This window comes from Podarcis gaigeae (genome assembly GCF_964106915.1).
Source record: "Podarcis gaigeae genome assembly, chromosome: Z".
Classification (NCBI taxonomy): Eukaryota; Metazoa; Chordata; class Lepidosauria; order Squamata; family Lacertidae; genus Podarcis; species Podarcis gaigeae.
The window spans coordinates 24225890-24250546 of NC_139691.1; the positions used below are offsets into that span (position 1 = coordinate 24225890).

A 24657-nucleotide genomic window follows, 5' to 3' on the forward strand; every position below is an offset into this window, starting at 1 on the left:
GTACTTTTTACAACACGTTACTGCACAGAAGTACACATATGTTACTGTGGGTACAGCTCATATGTTCAGAAAGTGGCCGTCTTCAAGCTCATGCCATTTCTCGTTACAAGCAGCAACCCAACATTTATTTCTTTGTCTGTGTGGCAAATGTTTCTTTTACTATTGTGGGTTGACTTGGTCACAGAGATGTGAAAAGGAAGCTGATGCATTGGAGAAAAGAGCAAAACCACAGGAGGAAAAGTTGTGGTTACTTTTTCTTTCATTTTTTTTTAATGAACGCTGGGGAACCTGTGGCTCTCCAGATGTTGTTGGACTCCAACTCAGCCAGTGTAGTCTCCCCACCAACATGGCCTGTGCTCATGGATGATAGGTGTTGTGGTCCATCAACATTTGGAGGGCCACAGCAGATTTGATCCCCATAAGGCACAACATGCTTATTCCTGCATTGCCTGGGGGTTGGGCTACATGACCCTAAGGGCCCCTTCCAACTCTATAATTCTATGGTTCTGTGACTCAGTTTCCTCATCTATATACATTGACAAATAATCTAAACTGGGTTAAAGCAGGTTCCTATATTCCTAAACTGAGCCTTGCACAGTCTGATACTATGTACCCTGCTGCATGTCAGATTGGTTGTTATCACAGAGCTAGTGAGACCTAGCCCAAACATGAGTTCCCTAAGCACAAGGTATGTTCTTTGGCCTTGTCAGGACTATCTATTCCCTCCTAATGTCTCTGTGATGGGCTAGTGCCAGGACTCAGCTGCTTTCCGCTACTGCTTATGCACCTCTGAATTAGATCTGGGAGTTTCCTGTATGAACACAGTGGGCGAGTGTGTGCCACCTGTTGACTGGTACCAGTGCCATCAGCCTGACTCCCTCCGAAGTGTTTTGAGCCACCAGTGTGCCCTACTAAGCACATTCAAAGTGTATCCTTCTTAAAGACATAAGTGGTCACTGCTTATATATTTGTTTTATTTAGTAATAAAATAATGTTCTTCTGTTCCCACTTATAATCATGTGTATGGTCCATAAATACATTTTTCAAAATATCTCTGTAGCAGTTAAGCACAGGCTTCCTAAGAATTGCCTTTTAAATCCACATTTTAGCATTCTTAATAACCATTTTATGTTTTGAATATTTTTTTGTTAGTTTCCTTCTGCAGGTTTTTTTTTTTACAATGGTCACATTTTTTGCCCTCAAAGAAAGATTTAGATCATTCTCACAGTTTTACAGCTCATTGAAAAATATGCAATACACTAGCTAATGATAATTGCAAGCAAGCTATATATACTTTAGCAGGATGGTTGAATGTCTATATATACATGCTACCTACTAAAACCCTACTAAAACAAAAACAAAGTCAAATACTCGTTCTGATGTTATATCCAACACTCCAGCTAGAAATAATTTCTTGAGTATGCTACTCACATCAAGTCACTGTCTTTTGCATTGTGTCAATGTTGTAAGCTATGGAAATAGAAGCATGCCACTGTAAGCTTGGCTAAAAGGAAGAGTAAAGTGGTTTAGGTTTGAAATCAGGGTTGCAAACCAGTTAAATAAATCCTAGTTGATTAATCATAATGGTTTTTAAATAGGTCTGATTATGAATAAAACCAATCATTCTGAAGTGGGAGGAGAATTTTCTGTTGTGTATATTGGCTATTGGAAGTGGAAGCCCAAAGTCCTTCTTAACATGTGGAATAGTTGCCTGTTCTTTTGGATCCCAGGCCCAGCCATAGGATTTAAAATACTGGCCTTTAAAATCTTCCAATGAAATAAATGCATGTCAGGTCTGAAAATGTAGTTGTATCCTGAGGGTGCTTTGCTTGCTTAGGGGCAGGGGTCAGCAGCGGCCCACGGGGGTCGTTTAACCAGCCCACATGCCACCCCCTTGGCGAGTCCCCGCACACTGCGCTATACCGGCACTGCACAGGGACTCACTTTTTTTGCGGTGATAGAAATCGTTTCTGCGCAGGCACTGAAAATCGTGTCTGCACAGACGCAGATACCAGAAATTGCAGGCATGCGCACGATCCAGCCCACGAAGGGATCTCGGCTGGAGTGAACCAGCCCAGCAAGGTAAACCTTGCCGACCCCTGCTTTAGGGCTTTAGCAATACACTAATCCTAGGTGAGTATCTACATTTATTTGTTTGTAAATAGGTTTCTCACCTTGTGAAAGAAGTCCCAATGCTTGTTTTCAAAAATATGTGAAAGCAGAATTAACAAAATTTTGTTTTTGTGTGTGTTTTTTAAAAAAGTGTTCCTTTTCCATTAAAAATTATGTGGTTCTCTTGCAATATGGAGATACTATTTTTTTAAAGAACAAGGGAAGAAGGTCTCCTTACGTAGCTAGAAATCTTTATTTAAGAGGGAGATGTTAGCAGTTTGGGGACTTGCAAGAAATACCCCCCCCCCAAAAAAAAACTTAGTAAAATCAACACCTATGGGAAGGATAGGCAGCACCTTCTCCCTGTTCCCAACTAAAAGCCCAATGTGGACTGAGCATGTCAAAGCAGGCAGTGTAACCTTCCAACAGTTTGACTTCACCCCCAAAGGCACACTCATCCATGTTTCCCGAGACAGATGGATGCCAACCTTGTCTAGTGGCCATAGAATGCTGTCTGACTTGCGGAGAGGGAGGGTGAAAACTGTATGAGAAGGAGAATGGAGTGGCTGAAAAAGGAGGAAGAGGCACATAGAAGTTTTTAAAAAAGCAGACAGGGCCAACTCACTGGCTAGAATGGACATTTCCTGGTTCCCTCTTAGAAGCCATTGTAAAATGTGAAAGCTGCCTGTATAAATTGATGGAGAAATCCAGTATTTAATGTTGCTGGGGTGCCAGTGTGTCTACCTCACACCACAAAAAAACAAAATGGAGACCCGAGGGGGTTAGAACGGTAGATAAACTCAATAAAGAAGGAGGAGGAGGACTGAGAGTGATTAGTGGTCAAAGAATGCTAGCAGCAGTGTGTGTGTGTGTGTGTGTGTGTGTGTGTGTGTGTAGTGGACTAGCTGGAATCCTGAACAGAAGGTGAGCTACACTGCAACATTTTGTTGCGGTATCCTCTTTGTTACAATTATGTCTCACCTTGTATTGAGTGTCGCCTCTGAAAAAATCAATGTGTTAACACACATTTCATTTATTTTTTACAATGGGATTTTCACCCATCTTCTGTTTGCTTCCATTGCGTTTAATGGAATTCCCAGTGGAATTCTGCATTCGAAACTATTTTATCAGAGGCCTTTGTGCTATCCTTGATCAGGCAAACTTTTTGCTAGTTTCAGAAAGGTGGATTGCGGAAAAGTCAGAAGATTCACATGTGATTCAGTTAGAGCTGGTGCGCCCATGAGGCAGGTTGAAGCACCAGTCTCAGGTGGGGGAAGCCCTGAGGCAGCACCCCTAAGGGCACTTGCCCTGCTGCCACTGGAGAAGCAGTGCCAGCATCAGCACTGCTTTCTAACGAGATCTCACCAAAATCTTACAAGATTTCACAGAGCACAAGAAGTCGTTGCTTCTCCACCAGTGGCAGAGGTGTGGAAGTGGTGCCAGCAGAAGTGGGTGGTGCTGGTAATGTGGCACTTTCCATTTCACCTTGGGCGGTAAAACGGGATGTGCCACACCTGACTTCAGTGATGGATCTGACCTTTTGCAGCAACTGAGTTTAGAGCTCTTTGATGTTGGTAGCAAATTTGAGATGAATAAAAGATTGCCATCCTCAAACCAGTTCCTCCAGAGTAACCCTCTAGCAAATTATGGGACTTTTCCTTTTTAGTCCAGTTTGAATATTGCATCCTATAGAAAAGGGTAATATATAGAACAAAACTTAGCAATGCAGTCGTGGTGTGTTTTCATAAATATAGCATAAGAGTGAGGCGGTAGAGAAATTTCTAAGCATTAACAACTATCAGTGGAAGCTGTACCATTAGGGTGAATAGGGCACTGTCCAACCAACCTCAAACAGCCCCTACCAGCCTCCCTCCCTCCTTAGTCTAGGCTTCCTCTCCCTTAGTCTCAGGTGTGTAGGCGCTACACACCATTAAAGCACACTCTGGTCACTGTAGTTTACCCCTCACAGATTTATAATTCCCAGAAACCCTTAAGAAACTACAGTGCCCATAATTATTTGAAAGTGTGCTTTAAAGGTACTGCGCATACACAGCCTCAGTGTTGCCCCTGCAGAACCCAACAGGGAGGAGGATGGGGTCAAAACTAGAAAGAGGTGGCTTTGTCTATCATCAGCTCTGGCTCTACCCGTTCAGGGCCTCTCTGCCTTCCATCCCATGGGCCCCAAAGGGCACCAGCCACCACTGGCAACTAGGACCTGTTAGGTAAAGGAATGAGATTTACTACTCAATTGCTGCACCCACATGTTATCTTCTGAAAGTCCTTACCCCACCCCCCACAACATTCTCAGTAATGCAGAAATATTACGTATACGTTTAGGTTGCTGCTGTTCATTTTTTGTTTTGCCTTTAAGAAACAAGTCTTGTTGTGCTTTGAAACCCACTTTCTTCGTGGTCTCTCTGATACTCTTCATGGGCTTTCTGCAGTCTTTTGCTCCTCAGCTTCCATTTGTGAAAGCAGTAGGTCACCAGAGACATGCTTATCAAAGAGAAGATGAGAGCCACCACTACAATCAGTGCAATGGCAGAGGAAAGGGACTCCTCTGTCTGTTGGGCTTCAGCACCCCGTGTGGCATTCAGGATGGCATAAGTCTCGTATTCCTTGGATGCCAAAAAGGCAGGGATAGGAGTGTCACTGAATTTGGACCTCATTGGAATTCTGTAGGAGCACGAACGCTTTAGTCAGAGATGCTTTTGAAGAAACGGGCTGCAAGTTCCTATGATCATGAGGCAACGTCTTAGGAGGACACAGTTCTGTTCATGAATTCACACAAGCCTGGCAGCCAACCTCATTTATGTTCAAATGGTGTGTATTATTGTCTCTGGAAGAAAGGAGACCACGTTACACCAAGTCAGACCATTTGTCCATATAACTCAGCACTGCCTGCACTGACTGGCAGCAACTTGCCAGGGTTTCACACAGGACACATTCGTAGTCCTATCTGGAGATGCTGGGGATTGAACCCGGGACCTTCTGCATGCAAAGCAGATGCTCTGTCACTGAGCTACAGCCCCTCCCTAAAGATTCTGTTGTAAAACTGAGAACCAGTTTCTTATTCTTTAACGTCCTGGATGGTTAATCAGGAAAATGTAGTAACTTATTCACAGAAAAAGATCACGTGGAAGGCTAAAATAGAAAACAAGTTTACATTGGCCATAATGGACAGTTGTCTGAGTTTTGTTCCACTCTGAACTGGGTTTTGTTTCATCACTCATAAGAGATGCTCACAATCAATGATTCCTCAATGAGGCACAGAAGTGGGTTCTTCCAAAGATGGTCAATGTTATGATCAGTTCCAGCACTGTGGCTTCCATGCATATATTAAAGTACCTCTGCTCTCTTCATTCCTTTTGGAACTTGGCACATTCGCTTTCCATGGCTCTTTAAGGCTCCAGTGTTTCTTTCACCGCAGAGCTCTTGATGTGGAAGCAAAGAATTGACCTCATAGCTTGCGGCTTCTGTAAACAGTTGCCTATGTATAAAAAAAGGCATAAATTAGTTCCTGATCAAGAACAAGGTGAAAAACACGACGGGATTGTTTTGTTACAATAGTTTAGAATTTCAGTGGGTGCAGGATTTTGAGTTCTTTATTGCAGCAAACCGGCTGAGGATGGTGTGTGTGTTTTCCTTTCCAGTAAACCAGGAATGGGGAACAGGATGTAACTAGTGGGCTGGATTCTGAGCTTCTCCACTGCTAGTGGACCTCTGGCAGGTAGGAAGCACCACCCAGCTGTTAATCAACGGCGCTGTGGGTTAAACCACAGAGCCTAGGACTTGCCGGTCAGAAGGTCGGCGGTTCGAATCCCCGTGACGGGGTGAGCTCTCATTGCTTGGTCCCAGCTCCTGCCAACCTAGCAGTTCGAAAGCACGTCAGAGTGCAAGTAGATAAATAGGTACCGCTCCGGCGGGAAGGTAAACGGCATTTCTGTGTGCTGTTCTGGTTCGCCAGAAGCGGCTTAGTCATGCTGGCCACATGACCCAGAAGCTGTACGCCAGCTCCCTCAGCCAATAAAGCAAGATGAGCACCGCAACCCCAAAGTTGGTCACGACTGGACCTAATGGTCAGGGGTCCCTTTACCTTTACCTCGGTGACCTCAGATGAAGGCTTGTCCCTTTGTAGCACAGCTTGAGTGCTACAATAAGCTCTAATCTACGCAGACTTCAAGCCCTGCTTTTGGCACAGATTGGCTCCATTCAAGACCTCTGATTGGGAACTTCAAAATGAAACCAACCCCAGCCTCCAACTTTAAAAGGTACCAAAATCAACCCCAGATTGGAACAATTGGGAGCATATTTTAAGGCTCCCAATTGTTCCTTTGCAGCCATGTCTTTAACCGCTGCACACCTGATGTCATAAATGATGTAAGGTGCTGAGTGGGTGGTCATTGATTGAGGAAGATGGCTGCGCAGCCAGCCTAATGCCATATCTTATGGTTCTACACCTGGTTGGCAATGGGTCAAAACTTGGGGCATTCACGTACCAAATATTCAGTATGCACCTAAACAACCTGCAATTCACACAAGCCTTAGTTTTTCCTCTCTTTTTCCTCTATATTGAAATAGATAGGTTGCTAAACCAGAGCTTACCAGAGTGAAGGTGTAGGTAGGGAAGGGTTTGTGTGTGTGTGCATGTGCTGGAGCCATGTGAGGGACACAACGCAGTCCCTACTCACCTCAATTAACTTCCAGAATTGCCTTGCAGCTTCCTGCAACTCTGAGCAACTCATTAGGAGGATTTGTAGTGTTTAATCCTATGTGCTCATTACACCGTGCCATGTATTGAATTTTAAATTTTTCTTAACTCTCCCAGTGCATGCACCAGCAGTGTCATTGATGGACTATGTTGCTTCTCACACTCAAAATGCCCATCTCTACCATATTTCTCTGGGGAAGAAAAGTGGCCATCCTCTGAGCTCATTTCTAGGCTTGAACTGGAACTACTTTTTTTTTTAACTTACTAATTTTTAAAAGAGTCACCTTTGGGGTGCTTGTGCTAAATAGCTCTGCATCTGTGCTGTTTCTTTAAATAGCTAGTCTCTCTCACCCTTCCTTTGACCTCACTGATGTTGTCCTCATTTGCCAACACATTCACCTTCAACTGCTGTCAAAGTTCTTAAAGCTGCAGTCTGACATGGTGATGTCATGGTTCTCCACAAATCAGTTAATATGGCTGATACACTTTGTGATGTGGAACATGCCATATGTGTTATTAATTGTAAGGTGGGGGCAATTCTAATATTGTAGGACACCATAGCAAATGGCAGTGTGGGCAAGTGAGGCCAAGGCAGTGTGGACAAATAAGAAGAACACAGAAACAGCAGCCGCAGCAGCCAGGGATACAAAAGGTTGCAGAATAGCATCAACATTCTGATTGGGGGGGGGCAGAGGGTGTAAATTTGTCCTGCTGTGCTGAATGTTTCAAAGTGAATATTGAAATTAGTGGATATTTTGTGCAGCTTTAAATACTGTGTGACTCTTAGACCACCTTTTCTACCTCATACAAGACTCTCTATTCTGACCAACAGCAGTGGTGATCAATGAACTCAAGCAGCAGCGATCTTTCTGGCTTTGACACCTGAGAGGCTTTTTAACTGCAGAAGCCAGGGAGTGGACCACAAACATTATGCATGCAAACCTATAATCTTGCATTAAGCTACAGACTCTTAATCTTACAGGTAGCATCTCTGAAATGTTTCAAGCCCAGCATTATGTTCAAATCTTGATGACTGGCTGCCACACCTTCCTCTAAACATAAGGGTTTATTAGATGCATTTGGAATGAACCATATGTATGAAAAAATCTTTGGCACTCAGACTTCCAAGGAATGGAGTGGGTTTCTGTTTTGCTAATTAACAGCACATCCAAAGAGATTTTTGGCTCTAATAATGTCTGTTTACTAGGGATTAGCATTCTGTTGATGTTAACAGATGTAAATGAGTAATTCATTGCCAGTAAGAAAGATGGCAAAAAATAAAGACATTTCGGAAGGAAGGTTAACCTAGATGCTTTGCCACTGTATCTTGCAATGTTTTCTTTTAATAATGACCAAAGCCACCTTGAATTTAGGAAGCTTGCAGGTGGGGAACATTATTAGTACTTTTCATGGGTGCAGAACATGGGTAATTGAGTTTTGAGGCCAAGTGCCTCCAACTCCAGGAGATGCTCGAGGAAAAAGCATATATGGATAAATTTAATAATGATAGCAACTGATAAGGTGAATGATGCTTTGCCTGGCTTCTGAATTCAAGGCAGATGCAGTGCCTTTCTGGAGATCTTTGACTACAGCAATATTATCCCCATACAGTAAATTCTAAGTCCTATATGACTCCTGGCTGACATGTACAACTCTTTCCTTTGCTTACTTTATATCTTCTAGGATTTTATTTATTGCTCATCCTTCACCATTTGGTCAATGGGTCAGCTACATACAACTCAGTAGGGACACAGATGGCGCTGTGGTCTAAACCACCGAGCCTCTTGGGCTTGCCGATCCCTGCAATGGAGTGAGCTCCCATTGCTCTGTCCCAGCTCCTGCCAACCAAGCAGTTCGAAAACACACCAGTGTGAGTAGATAAATAGGTACCACTCCGGCGGGAAAGTAAATGGCATTTCCGTGTGCTCTGGCTTCCGTCATGGTGTTCCGTTGCGCCAGAAGCAGTTTAATCATGCTGGTCACATGACCCGGAAAGCTGTTTGTGGACAAATACCAGCTCCCTTTGCCTGAAAGTGAGATGAGTGTCGCAACCCCAGAGTCGCCTTTGACTGGACTTAACCATCCAGGGATTCTTTACCTTTTTTACCTATACACCTCAGTACAACAACTATATAATACTCAATCATTTCTAGACCATAGATTAAACTGAATCAATAGCAGTCAGAAACAGGAACAGCCCTGCAGTGGGAGGGCTATTCTGAACTCCTCCTCCAGACCCAAAGACCTGTGTGAAAAGGTGATGTTGAGATGTATACAGTGATGAGCACAGATGCACCCCCGAGAGGAGTGCATTCCACAGTCTGAAAACCACCAAAGTCCCCCCCCCCCAATGCACCCAATTGCCCCAAGACCCTCGCAGGGTGGCAGAACTGCCTGCACAGCCTTTTTTGCAGATCCTAGCACGCAGACAGGTCTGTACGGCAGGAAACCCATCTCTAGATATTTGTTTAATGCTATGTTCTTTGTCACCATGAGGACCCTGAATTTAGCTTCTTATCTCTCTGATTCAAAACAAAGCTGTTTTCCCCGCTAAGGAGGCCCAGAACTATACCAGCAGAAATTTAATTTAAATATAAGTTGCCTCTTTTCTTCCTGACACTTTTTGTACCATCCAACGAGAACTGGTTTTCAAAATGCTAAGAGGCTTTAATTTATATATTTTCCTCTTTTATTTAATTATTCTATACACTGAACTGTTATTACAAATAAAGTGTTTGTGGTGATGTGTAGTTGTGGTAGTGGGATCCCTTGTAGCCTCCTTATTCCATCCAAAAACACTGATTTTCGATTGCACTGACTCAGTACCTCCCAGGACACGATTGTAAGAGGAACCAATAGGATGTTAAACAGCTCCAGTTTCATCAAGACACAGTGTAGAAGTAAAGAGCTTCACAATCGTGGTGAAAAGAATCAGCTCATCATTATAGCCACACCCACAAGGGCAGGCAACTGTGTTGATTCACAATACTGAGATACTATGGTGGTGTGTTGGTCAGCATCTTTGACTTGGTTAAACAGCATTTGCATGGGCTCTGGCACTCATCATGGTGTTCCATGTGCAAGAAGTGGTTTAGTCATGCTGGCCATGTGTCCCAAGAAAGCTATCTGTGGACAAACGCTGGCTCTCTTGGCCTGAAAGCAGATATGAGTGCTGCACTCCATAGTCAAATCTGACTGGACTTTACTGTCCAGGGGTCCTTTACCTGAGTTTAGCCTCCCGAACAAAGGGATTCTGTGCCAAAACAGATTTGCCCTTCAGTCCCATAAGATTACAGCACAGGGAAAAACCACACCAACGGATGACGACGTTGTTCCTGGTGTGAAAATGCCAGAGTTGTGCTTCTCCTCCTGAAAGAAAAAAGCCATTCTGCTCCACTACACCCCTGCTTTGGAGCAAGCTGAAGCTCCACTGAAAACATCAAGGTACAGGAATGGACTATAAATCTAGAAAACCCTAGCCCTAATAAGCCTCAACTTATTCTTAATGCGAGACAGTGTACAACTTCATTAAGTTGCACTCCAGAACATTAAATTGATTTTCAGATTACATTTTTGAGATGCTTTCAAAAAAAAAATAGTGGGAGGGTCTGTGGCTCCGTGACAGACACATGCCTGCATGCAGAGGGCTCAGGTCCTGCACCTTCCCCAGGAATCTCCAATGTCAGGCTGCCTAAGACCCCGGAGCTCTGCTGCCAGAACAGGCAGTGCAATTCTGACCTGGATGGGCCAGTGTTGGTTTGTTCTTACAGCTGTTTCATTTAAGACAAGTCTTACTGTAGAGTTTTAGTGTGACAAGAGTGGGCAGGTGTGGAACCTGTTTCCATTGCCCTCCAGTTATTGTTGGACTACAGCTCCCATCATTCTTGATCACCGGTAACAATGGATGAGAATTTTTTTCTAGTTTGCATATGCATAATTATCTCATTTGAATTTCCTGAAACAACAGGCAAACTGAAACATAGCCATCATTCACTTCCTTGAATTTTGCAATGCAGCTCTCCAAGCAATGTGCACAAAACTTTGCTAGGCAAAGTGTGCAAAAGAATGCGTATATGGGTGCAAATAGCATACAACAATGCATTACATTAGGGAAAACTGCTTGCAAAAATGTATACATTCCATACAAAATGTGTATATTAGGAGAACCATGAAAATTGAAATCAAAGGGCAAATATTGAGGAAATATCTGGGTATTCTAAAAATATTTGAGAATAATCAGTTTAACAAAGAAAAACATTTCTGAAAAAAAGTAAAGTTTTATGCTGCATTTTACGTTTTTTGGTTGATATTTTAAATTTTTGCACTTTAAAAATGATATGCTTCCTGCTGAATCAGGAGATTTAAAAAAAGAAGACACAACAACCAATGTCCAGGGTGCAAATGGACAACCCTAGGTAGAAGATAGTTTTTGCAAAACAATAATAATGAATAAAAATGAATAATGCTGAATTGCAATTCCTGTGTTGCAGGAATTTGCAGGTTAATAAAGCCTCATCAGTCTTTTACAGATTTAGCAGTTTCACAATTATGTCATGTCTTTAGCTTTATAATCTTTGGTGTTCACTCTGAAAATTGCCTAAGGCAGAAACCCCATCTGCTTTCCTTGCAATTGTACGTATCTGCTTGGGTTCAATCACTTAATCCCAGCACAGGAAACCTAACATACTGTACTATTCAGCTACAGAGCAATGCAGCAGCCCTACATTCATTTACCTTGGACTAAGTCCCACTGAAATAAATGGGGCTTACTTCTAAGTAGACACAAACCCCCTGAATTACACCTGTCTTTCACATAGATAACTGTCCATATTGCAATATGCCATGTGTTTCCCATACATAGCAGAAATCTTTACAGGAATCCTTCCATTTTCCAAGGTCAGATGACAAGAGAGCTGCATTACGCTTATCTTACATTTTTTTGCTGTTCAACCTCTATGCCTATATAAGCCCATAGATTAACAAAATAAGGGTCATTTAATGCCAAGAAAGGCTTGCAAGCTCCATTCAGTGCTGCGGTGAACCTTTGCAATTTAAGTCCTGATTGCGCTGCCTAACATGCATGCAGGGAGAGCGAGAAACAGCATTGCTGTGCCATAACAAATCATAGGAAGGAGTCACAGTAAATTCCTTAAGCATTTTAATTTCCATTTAAGGGGGGAATGTTTGCCATTCATCTTGAAATTGTTGCAAATAACACAGACATTCCTTGTGCCACTTTGGACCACTTTAATATACAATTATACATATACAGTGGGACCTCGGGTTAAGAACTTAATTCGTTCTGGAGGTCCGTTCTTAACCTGAAACTGTACTTAACCTGAGGTACTACTTTAGCTAATGGGGCCTCCCACTGCCGCCACCACGCGATTTCTGTTCTCATCCTGAAGCAAAGTTCTTAACCCGAGGTACTATTTCTGGGTTAGTGGAGTCTGTAACCTGAAGCGTCTGTAACCTGAAGCGTCTGTAACCCGAGGTATCACTGTACACATACTTTCCCTTTAAAAACTGCATCTTGCTGATTCACTTCTTTGAGAGACATTCTCAAAGAAACAATTCCTTTCCAGGAACTGTTCATGACCAACACAAGCATAAAACTAATGTAGACATTACAGGGGAATTTACAAGACCTGGTGGAAAGCAATAATGTGTGTCTTTGTAGTGGCTATGATACTTGGACTTTCCAGGATATGCAGAAAGTCTGTGACTTGGTCCTCGACTTTTGAGATTGTTGGAGCTGAAGTCTGATAGACCTAAGAACAAAGCCTCCACAAAGCTTCTCATCCCCAGGAAGCCTGAAGTGAGATCTCTCTCTCTGTCTGATTTTAGAAAATATATGTTTAAGCTATATTCTATCTGACCTGTACCTGAGAAGGGAGGCAGAGAGGAAATGATAAGATGTCCTTCTTCAGAATGTGATGGTACATTTTCCCCTTTTGCTCACCATCACATAAATTACCATTGCACTGTAGGAGTTATAGCAACAGTGCATAAAAGTCTGAAAGCACAGGCAGACTTACAAGTGAGGATCTTCACACAGACATGCACACATATTATTTGCTGAATGTACACCTGTTCACATGCTGTCCCTTGCACATGATGAACATGGAATTGTTTCCACTTGTGCTAGACCTTTTCGCTGCCTCAAGCAGAGCCTGAACGCACCACCAGCCACGCCAGGGCTAACACTCTGAAAAGTATTTCTGCACCAATTCCTACCTTCATTTATCCCCACCTCCTCATTTGTGGTGCTGCCTGAAGCAGGTCACTTCACAGCACCAATTACAGTCTTAATTCCAATGCAGACAATGGATAATTTTGGAAATGGCCTTCAATATAATCATGGTACAGTGATTTACCCATTGGTCTGTAAGCTTTTAAAACCACTTCGGGAAATAATATTTACATTAATACAGTATAATAACAACAATGGACAACATAAAGTGTGTGCTGAGTGCATATGGCTGTGCATGGATTTTTTCCCCTATGTGTGTTAGTGCAAGAAGGAAAGCCTGCTATCCTAAATTCGCTGGTTTACTTGGGCATGAGCCCCTCTTGAAAGCAAGGATTTACTTTCGAGTAAGGGCGAAGCTTTCGTTTCGGGCTGCAGATGAGACAAAAGGCTGCTGCTGAATTTCAACGTATGTGAGAGCGCCTCAGACTCATCAGCAGAGCTTTGATAAATCTTCCATTAAGTCTTAACTGACCGCGGGCATTCCTATGCAGAAGCGGCTGCCGCTGTCCAGGTGCTGAACCTCTCTCCCTTCTCCGCCTGACTTGTATGCAAAGAGGCGATGGCTTGCGGTAATTGAATACTGTAGAGAAATGCAACGTCGCAACTTACAACCGACGACGCTCCTGGAGGGGAAGATCCGAAACGCCACCAACCCGAACAAAAGGCACATTTGAATGGGGTTGGACTCCCATTCACCACCCCCGCTCCTATGTCCTTTCCAATCCTTTGATCAGCCGAGGCTTTCCTTCTGCAGGAAATCAACTCGCGATTATAGGTTTTCTGGAAAAGGATCACACGTGCTTTGTGTTCCATTTCTACAACAGGGAGAGGAGGGATCGGGGAATAGCCACTATTGCATTTAAATAAAGAGGCATCCAGCCACCCCTCCACGCCCCTCATCGTCCAGATAAAATAACGTGGTCTGATCAAGCATAGCAATGTCACACTTACCTTACTTGGACATATAGATATGCACATATGCACACACTGTTTGGTCCCTCCAAGGGCTACCAACGGCTTACTTCCAAGGCTATTCTGTCCGTCTGTGTGTTTTTGTTCCTTCCCTTTTCCCTATGTATATACTGAAGGCAGATTTTGCAGGAGGTCTGAGATGGTGTAAGCGCCCTGGTTGCTTCCTTCTTTTAAGAAGCCGGAGGCACAGAATGCTGAATAGACGCGCCGCTTCTAGCACTGCAGGCGCCAGGAGGATGAAATAGCATCACACGCAGGACACACGCACATACCTATACACACACGCACCAGAGCATCCGTTTTAGCAGCAGCTCTGTGAACCCAGCCAAATTCTCAACTTTATTTACGGAGAGATCACATGGGGAGGGGGCCTTCACCGAACTGGGAGGAGCATTTTAGGATGCAGAAACACTCCTCCCATAACTGAGAGCTTCCCGAATAAGTGTTAGACACAAAGATTAATGGTGATATCACAATCTAAGCATATAAAGCAGGGCGTGTGTTATGGAAAGGGTGGGAAAGAAGAAATATATAGGATGCTCACAGTCTTCCTCTTACATTACCTTTGACAAATATAGCAGTTTGCACCTTTTATCAAACTACCAATATCAATTTCATCTGGAATGAATTATGCACATTGACCAGCCCAACATAATTGCCTGGGGGGGGGCACAGAATGCTTAGCATGCAGGAAGCTCTCACAGAGCAGGGATATGGTTGTTCCTCTCTTGGGTTTACCCAGTCTCGAGAAGAGCTGCCTCCTCATGCAACCCTGCTTTTCCCAACCAGGCCTGTTTTTCTATTCCCCATTCATTGATGGAGCAGGAGTAAGGGGGCTGCAGTTGAATACAGTTTTGTGGAGGGTGGGGGAGCAAAAAAAAATCACCTCAGAGGTGGGTGGGGTCAAAGGAGTTTTGTCCCATCAAGGCAATTGGGGTGCACCAGGCGAATTTACTACCTAAAAAAATTGAAAAGACTAAAAAATGAGCATTGAAAACTGGTGGGATATAGCCCACACCAATGAAGGAACATTTCAGCTTCCTTGGGACACATCATTTATGATATTTACACTGCTTCATTTATTTAAAGAGCATGATTTCAACGAGTGATTATTGCAAGAGACCGCCAGAACCAGAATTTCATTAATGAATAGAACTGTGCTTCTTAGGGCTTGAGCAAAGATTATGAGCCGGAGAAGTTGGGCTTGCATTTTTAAGCTAACAGTTATGCCTCCTCTCTGCTCACAATATAAAGTGTTGCATTTGTTACTCCTTATGTCCCTTTCCCACTCAAGTCTCCATTGAGAGGAAGCACTTGGACCTCCTTGCAAAGTCATTGGTCTGCTCTGCCCTTGAACACACTGTGCCTTTCCACCTTGCTTATCACCATCTCACAATAAAAGAAGTAAGCCTTGTTCTGACACATCTGAAGCAGAGCCATAAAGAATGGCCAGGAGCAAGAGAAATACTCAACATTCTGAGTGAATTCCAGTTTTGGAAGAAAATAGCAGAGATGTATAATATTCCAAATTGTTTGGAGATACTTAACCGGAGTTCACGGCATCCTTCCTCAAATATGGAAAACTGCAGGCTTTTAATCAAACTCTCGAGAAGCCAGAGAAATACATTTTTATTGGACATATGAGTGGTCACTGCTTGCAAGCTTGCTATCCATGGACACCAGGCTGTCATGAGAGAGAAGGCATTTTCAGTGGTGGCCCCATACATTTGGAACTTTCTCGTGATGGATGTTCAATATATATATGGCCCCATCTTTGTAACTTTTCACACAAAGTCTTGAAACTCCATTCTGCTTCAATCTGAATTTTACTAAAACTGTTATGCTGGCTTTAAAACTGATGCTGCTTTGAGTTTTGTTCTTAGGTTTGTTCTATATGTATTTTTAAAAAAATCACTTTACAGGAGTCGTAAGATTGTGTGACTCTCTTTCTCCATTTGTGAGGAGGGAGAACTGTTGGCAAAGCAGGAGTCCCTCTATACTTTCTTCTTGTTGCTGCAAAAACCACCATGACTGTCTCTCAATGGTGCATGCTCTCCTCCAACCAATATGTTTCAGCGCCCAATCCAACCCTGTCTACTCTGACCAGTCTTAGATCCAGGCCTTGAACTGACTTGGGGGTGAGCCCTAATGTTTAATTAGAGCTTCAAACCCTAATAAACATGCAGATGGATACAGTGCACCCCCCCTCCAAACTACACAGCAGTGTCCAGGACTGAACCTTCTGCTCACCATCAAAGTTCAATTCTGCTGGGCCCTACTTCACCAGTGAGTCCCCTGTGGGGATCATGCTAGCAAGGGAGACTCCTTCAGGGAGCAGGATTGCAGGATTATGCTTCCTAATCACTAGTTGGTTAGCACAGCATTCAATCCTGTTCGATTTCGCTCTGTGTGCATGTTCCCCTGCTGGGAACAAGGACACAGAGCTATTTTTTTCATTTCCCTAATGTTTCCTTACCTAATCATTTCAGTGTTTTGTAAGATCTTTGACATAACATAAAAGCCACTTGTGGAAATCCAGCATCTGTCTAGTACTCATTATTGTGTTAATTGCTTCCAGGGGGGAAAAAGTCCCATTTGTAACCCCATTAACCCAGAAAATCACAGGAGATTTGTGCTGTAATTTTCCCATGGTTTTCATGGATCATGTCATGCAAATTTGGGGCATACAGTTCTGGCATGCTAATTCTTGCATATGGTTCTCTCCCACCATTATTGTTGGTGAATCATGGGGGAACAGAAGGACCCATGTGAATAAAGAGTGATGATGTGACATGTTCAATGATGTCTGTTGTTGTGTCACACCACATCCACAGGTGTGAATGAAATTTAGCTTGAAATGGTGGCATATTGATCAAAAAGCCAAATTTCCATAATGCAACAGGTATTGTAGTGTAAAAGAAAAAAGAAAAGAAACCAGAACAGAAGCACTAGCATTATAACCAGGAAAACTAATGCAGCAATCCCTACATATGAATGAACCCTAAATTTATAGGGTTCCAAATTTATTTGGAAGGTCTTTACCCTGAAAGACGAGCGTAGAAATCTCTTAAACAAGTTAATATAAACTGGTCTTAGTCAGCTGTTCCTTTCATCACATCTCCTTTCTCTCAATCTTCAGATGGGTTCTAGAAGCAAGAATCACATCTTATTCCAGATAATGTAATGATATGTGATTTTACAAAGCAGTTTGCAGCCTTGAAAAATGGAGCTCAATGTATTAAAAGCAATAAAGCCAACACAAATCTGAATCCCTTTAAGGATCAGCAACAGCAGCAAGCAATATCAATCCTCATTTCAAAGACCCGGCAGAACAACAACAAGCCCTTACCTATCTCCAGGGGCCAAACAATATGCAATGTTAAGTCATGCAATTAAACAAGCAAACGTAACCTGACAGTTTTTTTGTTTTAGAAACAGCAGCTGCAGGGGCATGCAAGGGCAGCCCACCCATGATACAGGGAGAGGCAGTGGCCTCAGGGTGACAGGCTCCAGGCAGCTGGGAGGAGATGCCACTCACGGCCTCCTGCATTTGTCAGCCACCTCCTGCTCATCTTCCTTTGGCATGCACACACTGTGTGCTCACCACCGCACACCTGCTGCCTGCTGCCCACCTGCCACTTCTGGGCAGCAGTGGTGGAGAAGTGTGGTGGGCATGCAGTGGAGGAGGAGCTGGCGGGTTGGCATTTTCTGCCTTGCCTCTATCAGTAAAAATATCCTGGCCTGGCTAGAATATGATCTGGACTGCAGACCTTCGCTTGTTGTCTGCTGAAAATAGCCCTGTAGCTGTTTGCTCCTTGCTCTCCAAACGTACTGTTTTCATTTGGAAAGCAAAAAGCAGCAATGAAAACACTGCAGATTGGGGCTCCAAGTCTGCTTTTTCTCCAAAATAAAAATAGCCCACTTACACTGTTAGGTGGCTTCAAAAGGAGGCATGTTTTGGGACCAAACTAACCACCTGAGGGGAAATATCCTATAAGAACTAGGAAGAAACCTGCTGAATCAGAGCAAAGGCCATCTAAATCAGCAGAAAACCCACAAGCAGGACCTGAATGCAGAAGCACTGTCCCCACTTGTGATTCCTGGAAACTGATATTCAAAGGCATATCTGATGCTTCAGGTAATATTTAGCCATCATACCTGATAGCCACTGATAACTTTACCCTCCATTAAATTGTCTTAAAGCACACAGGCACAGAATCCTGGGATCTGTAGTTTGCTAAGGGTGCAGGAAATTGTAACCCTGTGAGGAGTAAATTACACTTTCCAGCAATCTGGGAAAAGTATTGTGTGCATGCACCCCTTCTAAAAGCCATCTATGTTGGTGGTCATCGCTACTTCTTGTAGAAATGAATTCCATAGCTTAACTTCCAATAAGCCTTTTAAGTGGTGATCTTTAAACCAGTCTGCACCTGTACTGGAACTATTTTTAACTGCTTCTATAGGGGGAGTAGTTTTTAACTGTTGCTATTGTTTTCTTATATGGAACTGCTTTAATTGTTTTATATATGGAATGGCTTTTAATTGTTTCTACAATTGGTTGCAACTTTTTAATCTGTTTTAAACAATGTTACTGTTGTAACCAGCCCTGGGACCTTTCAGCAAATGGCATATGAGAAATCTAACAAACAAACAAACAAACAAACAAACAAACAATGTGCTATGTGAAAAACTTTCTTTTGTCTGCCCTGTGTCTTCCAACATTCATCTTCATTGGATTACCCAGGGTTCTAATATTATGAGAGAAGAAGCCAACAATTCTCTCTCAGGGTAGGTGGCAACAACTGAGAAGGACTTGACTCTAATAGGTAGCAATTCTGCAAAATACATACATACATACCCCAAGGTAGGTGTCAAGAGTGGATCTCAAATATAGTTTTAACAGATGTTTTTGGACTCTTAATTCCCATCAACCCCAACCAGCATGGTCCGAGTTGATGGGAGTTGTCCAAAACATCTATGGGCCACCACATTGAATAAAGCTTAAAGCTGAGTTAGAACTTTGGTACACAGTATGGTTGTTGTTGTTGTTGTTGTTGTTATTGTTTTAAAAAGAGATTCCTCTAATATGATCTTGCCAATCTGGGCCAGGTTGCAGGAAGCAGCATTTTGTATTACCGGTAATTGCCCTTTCCAAACAAGGCACAAAATCCAATCTAGAGGTCATGAAAGCAGGAATGTCAGTGCTCATAACTGAAAAAGGTGACCTGGAGCTCCAGGATCAAAGATGTGTCCAAGAATACCTGAACCTGATACCTCAGGAAGAGCTCAAACCCATTTTAACCAGGCCTTTTGTAGCCAGCTGCTCTGCTGAATCCCTCACCCTTTCTTTATCTTGTCTGGACTGAGCTTATGTTTATTCATCCTCATCCAGTCCCTTTCTGAGACCAGGCACTTGTTCAAGAGCAATGCCATTTCACCTGGATATGATGGAAATAGAACAAAATGCGGCCAGCATATTAATGACATCACCCTCCGAGACTTTAGTCAGTGGCTTCATGTAGATGTCAAAAAGCATATGAGTCAAAAATGAGCCTTGAGGTTGGGAGATTCCAGTGACAACTCCCAAGAACAACTGCCTCTCAGCACCTAGTTTTGGGAGGTGGTCCAGAAGGATATCCTCTTTGATGGCATCATATGTTGCTGAGAGGTCTACAGGTATATGCCTCTCTGACAATGATGCACTGGCAACTACATTTTAGGGGTGTACACTGGATTCAGCTGAGGCCTGAATCCCAATCCATCTAGAACACATTTGGGTGGATCCAGGCCTCAGTCACGTCAGGTAGAGACAGCCCTGGATCTCTGCAGATCATTGTAACTCCTTCTAACCAAATTTTAAAACCCTATCTTAACTTTATGTGAGAAGCAAACTTTGATCTGAGGCAAGCTAAGTGGCCACTGGGGCAAAATCAGGCAAATTATAGGGCTGATGGGGTAGGGTGAGGCTCTGTGCACAGCACAGCCATACAAAATTTCTGCTCATGATAAAACATCAGTGATGACCCTCAATTAGTGAGGGAAAGTTCTGCTATGTCAAAATTACTAGCTTAGTATGCCTCCACAGAAAGTGAAGAGTATTCAATGGAGATCCAACCAGTCTTTAGATCTTTTTATTCTGGCAATCACACAGTCTTCATTGCACAAACTTAGGTTGGTCTCAATAGTGTTTAAATCCGAGCAAAGCAACTTGTGCTGTTGTTTTCTGTGAGCAGGCTTCCTCTCATGGGACTCACCGACTGGGAAGTCAGTATATTATATGTGTTTTTAAGACTAAAACCCAGTAAGGAAAATCTTTGGCTGAATGACGTCTTTGTCTTCACCGTCATCATAATTTTGGAATGCCAAAATAGAATATTAGTACTGAATTTCAGCAGGTTACAGGTCTGCTTACTGTTTGCAGTGGCCCCAGATAATGCTTCAGTACATGCTTCTTTTATTGACATTTTTTGTTCTGCTCAGATAACTGTATTGGTTTGAAATGCCAGTCAAGCCTCTGAATGAAAAACTGTTTCACTGCAAATGGACATAGGGCTTAAGAGTATTCCCCAGTTATGATGGTGATTTATTTAATGTATTTTTTTCCTGGGAGCTCCCCCCATCCTTTCTTTTTAACTGGATGTAGAAGTGCTGATCAGTGATTGTTGTAAAGAAGGCAAATCCTCATTCAACAGCAAAGAAAAAAAATCCAGCAGATGCATCTCCTTATGGCAAGGATGCCTAGAATGGCAACCTTTGCAAATACTTGCAGTGTTTATGATGCTGTGGCCTGGATCAGTATCTAGTATATCTGCCTCCTCTGTTGCTAATCCAACTGATTTGACTTGCCTCATCTCATCTGGGATGGACTTGCAGTCTGGGTCCAAGTTGCTGCACTGAGTGTTGGTCTTGTCATTCCTAATGAGATCTACTCAGGCATTTACCAAAGCTTAATCATAGAATAAAATGATCGTCAAAATGGTTAGCCACTGTGTTAAATTGTTGCTCTCCAGTATTGGAACGTTTTGCTTCCTCCTTTAGTATATTTAACCCCCTGATTTAAAAGGGGGGGGGGATAATTCATTCTATCATTACCTAACTGGTCATGCATTTTCCATTCCCCCTCCCAAACATTATTTAGATCATAAAGGTAAAGGTAAAGGGACCCCTGACCATTAGGTCCAGTCACGGATGACTCTGGGGTTGCAGCGCTCATCTCACTTTATTGGCCGAGGGAGCCGGCGTACAGATTCCAGGTCATGTGGCCAGCATGACTAAGCCGCTTCTGGCGAACCAGAGCAGCGCACGGAAGCGCCGTTTACCTTCCCACCGGAGTGGTACCTATTTATCTACTTGCACTTTGATGTGCTTTCGAAGTGCTAGGTTGGCAGGAGCAGGGACCAATCAACGGGAGCTCACCCCGTCATGGGGATTCGAACCGCCAACCTTCTGATCGGCAAGTCCTAGGCTCAGTGGTTTATCCCACAGTGCCACCTGCTTCCCAATTTAGATCATAAACCAGAAGATATTGTTTGTGTCTTGTACTTTACACTGCCTAGTTCATATATGTACTCTACAAATAAGAGCAAACATTTTCACGAAAACCACTAATTTATAATACTTCACATTCTACCTTAAATTTGAGCATCATCACTTTATGCGGGAAGATCCAATCCTTGCCACAGGGTGTTGTTTCCATTTTACTTGGGCAGTTTGTAGATGACATATTTAAAGACAAGTGATGTGCATATCCTGGTTGCAACATTGACCGTGTTGGAGAGATTTCCCCAGTGCCTATTGAGATTGGTCACCCAAAGCCAGCCAGCACGTGCTCATTCAGATCATAGAATCTGTTCTGCAAAACTACTGGCTTGTGTGATTAACTGGCAGGCCTTTTAAATGTGTAATAACACAAAGTAATTGAAAGCTAATCAGAATAAACAGTACATTATTTTCTTGGGATTCATATTTCGGTGCCATTTTTTTGCCCCTCACATATTTAAGTACCAGTCAAGTCTCTAAATGAACATTTATCTTTGGGTAGAAGGCTTAGGGAAATGCAGTAAAAATCTGCAAATGCTATTGACTGCTTTAATTTGTAGGCTAAATTAACACAGATCACAATGCTTTGGCCAATGAAGAACAGTCATATATAGATTTAAATAAATGGCACCTAGGATGGCCTTTGAGGATAGAATAAATTAACACACAGTTATCAATTATGGCTTTACTGAACGTGATTATCTCAGAAAAAGTATGGTGGAGATTTCTCAGACTAAGATTAGAACATAAGAAGAGCCCACTGGATCAGGCCAGTGACCAGGGCCAGATTTAGGTTTCATGAGGCCCTAAGCTACAGCTGTTCTTTGTCAACAACAAATTGTCACTGTTCTTTGTGTTGAATATATCCTATATGGTAATTTATGGACCTAATAGGTACCTAAAGCCATTTGCACATAACAAAATATTTTTTTATCAAAGTAATTGTTGAACTGAAATACAATTAAGAAGTATATTAATAGTGAAATACAATTAGGTAGAAGTGTATTAATAGTGAAATAATTATTACCGTAAGTTCTAACTGTATGTAGGTTTTATTTTATTTTTATCTTATATTTTGGAAATGTACATCCAGGTTTTTTCCCCTTTAATTTTTTTTTTTGGGGGGGGCCCAAGAGATGGGGCCCTAAGCTATAGTTTGTTGGGTTATACATAAATCCGGCACTGGCAGTAACCCATCTAGTCCAGTCCCTTGTTCGCACAATGGCCAGCCAAGAAGCCTGTCACAAGCCTGTAAGCAGGACCATAGCATGACAGCACTCTCAATTCATGCAGTTTCCAGCTGTTGATCTTCAGAAGTATTCTGTCTCTGACAGTGGAGGTAGATCACAGCCACTGATAGCCTGACTACCTTGCATGAGAGCGAATTCCACAACAATACTTCGGTGAAATGTTCAGTGGCAGTGAAAAAAGGGGAAATTTCATGGTAGAGATTTTAGAGGAAGGGACAGAAAAGAAAATGGAAGGTATCAGAATCATGCAGCATCATTCAATGTATAAGTATACTTCAAGCTGGTCTATCTCAAAAAGGCTGTTGTTGGGTTGGTGATGGAACAGAGAAGGGTGAACAAAATGATCAGGAGATTTGAGCCTTTTTATTATGAGGAATGTCTAAAACATTTAAGTTTAAGGTGGAAGCACTTAAGGTGTTTTAAAAATGCATTCGCTGGGGGACCATTTAGGGTCCAGAGGCCAGCAAACTTTTTCAGCAGGGGGCTGGTCCACTATCCCTCAGACCTTGTGGGGGCCAAACTATATTTTGAAGGGGGGAAATGATGCAAGAGCACCACGAGCCCTGGTGGCTGCTTACCTGTGTCTTGTGAGCGGCAGGGGCTGACGGAGGAGGGACAATGAGCGGCACGTGAAAGGGCTCCGGAGAGGGGCTGCTTAAAATGGCAGCTACTCAAGCGCTGCTGCTGTTGCCACCAACAAAGCCCAGCCCCCTTCCTCCTCTAGGCAGGGCGGGGAGAAGCCAGGAGGAGGGAGGGAGAAGGTGCCGCCGCCATGTGAGGGAGAGGTAGGGGGAGGGAAAGAACGCATGTGCTGGTAATCCACGCGACGATTCCTGGACCATCCACGGGCCGGATCCGGCCTGCAGGCCTTAGTTTGCCAACCCATGGCTTAGGCCTTGTCACAGAGGTCAAGATTTAGTTCTAGAGATGCTTTTTTTTGTTTTTTTGCTGCTCTCTGGCTTTTGTTCTTATAAATTTATTGTTTGATTTTCTCAGTGAATTGTTTTAATTTATTGCATGTTTATTCATATGACATGTTTTCATCAGCTGGCACTACGGCCGGAATGTGACAAGTAAATGTGGTCTGCCCTCAACACATATGGTTTGTCCTCAGTCAAAACTGGCCAGATCAGTCCTCTCCCCACCCTGTAAAATAAGCTTGTATTGATAACTTTTGTCCTGCAGACCCTTTGCACCTGTTTTCACAACTATAGATATAGATATGCAAATCTATGCAAAATAGTTTTATAATAAAACATGGCTCGACTCCAACATGTCCTAGTTTCATCCTGCCTGCTGCTGAGTGTTGCGAGTTGAGGCAGCTGGTATGCTAAAAGGAGTAATGGGACACTGGAAAACTGACAAGGTTAAGTACTGAGTGGTTGGTGTGATGAGATCTATCTTTACCGAGCCAGCTAGATACCACCCACCTTACCCTCATTTATCCCACCTGAGAGCAAAACCTAAATATTTTTTATCCAAAGTATGTTGTGTTTGTCTGCTGAAAACCCACTGTCAAAACTATGCTATTGAGGTCACATATTGTCTCTGTATGTTTGGCCTATCAGAGTTATGTCATGTTAAATAAAGGTCTTCATTCCACCTCAGCTACCAGCCATAATATTCAAGTACTCCATAAAAATGTAGTATAATTGCTACCCCCCCCCCATAATTTTTCTTGTTTCTCATTTAAATCCAAGAACAACATATATAACTACAGTACCTTGTCCAGTGATATATTCTTCCTATGTTTCATATGTAGTACATATGTAGTACAAGCAGTATGTTTATTTATGCATTATCAGTTCTGTGTCTAAGTG

The 24657-nt window shown here is 42.8% G+C and overlaps 1 long non-coding RNA gene across 1 annotated transcript; it reads right to left on the reverse strand.

The window, feature by feature from the left end:
• Window positions 1-2233: 2233 nt before the first annotated feature.
• LOC310836825 lies at window positions 2234-14375 on the reverse strand. Its single transcript, XR_014560234.1, has 2 exons — window positions 14028-14375; window positions 2234-5602 (listed from the first exon to the last, which is right to left on the reverse strand). It is a non-coding gene; the product is annotated as an uncharacterized lncRNA (long non-coding RNA).
• Window positions 14376-24657: the final 10282 nt, after the last annotated feature.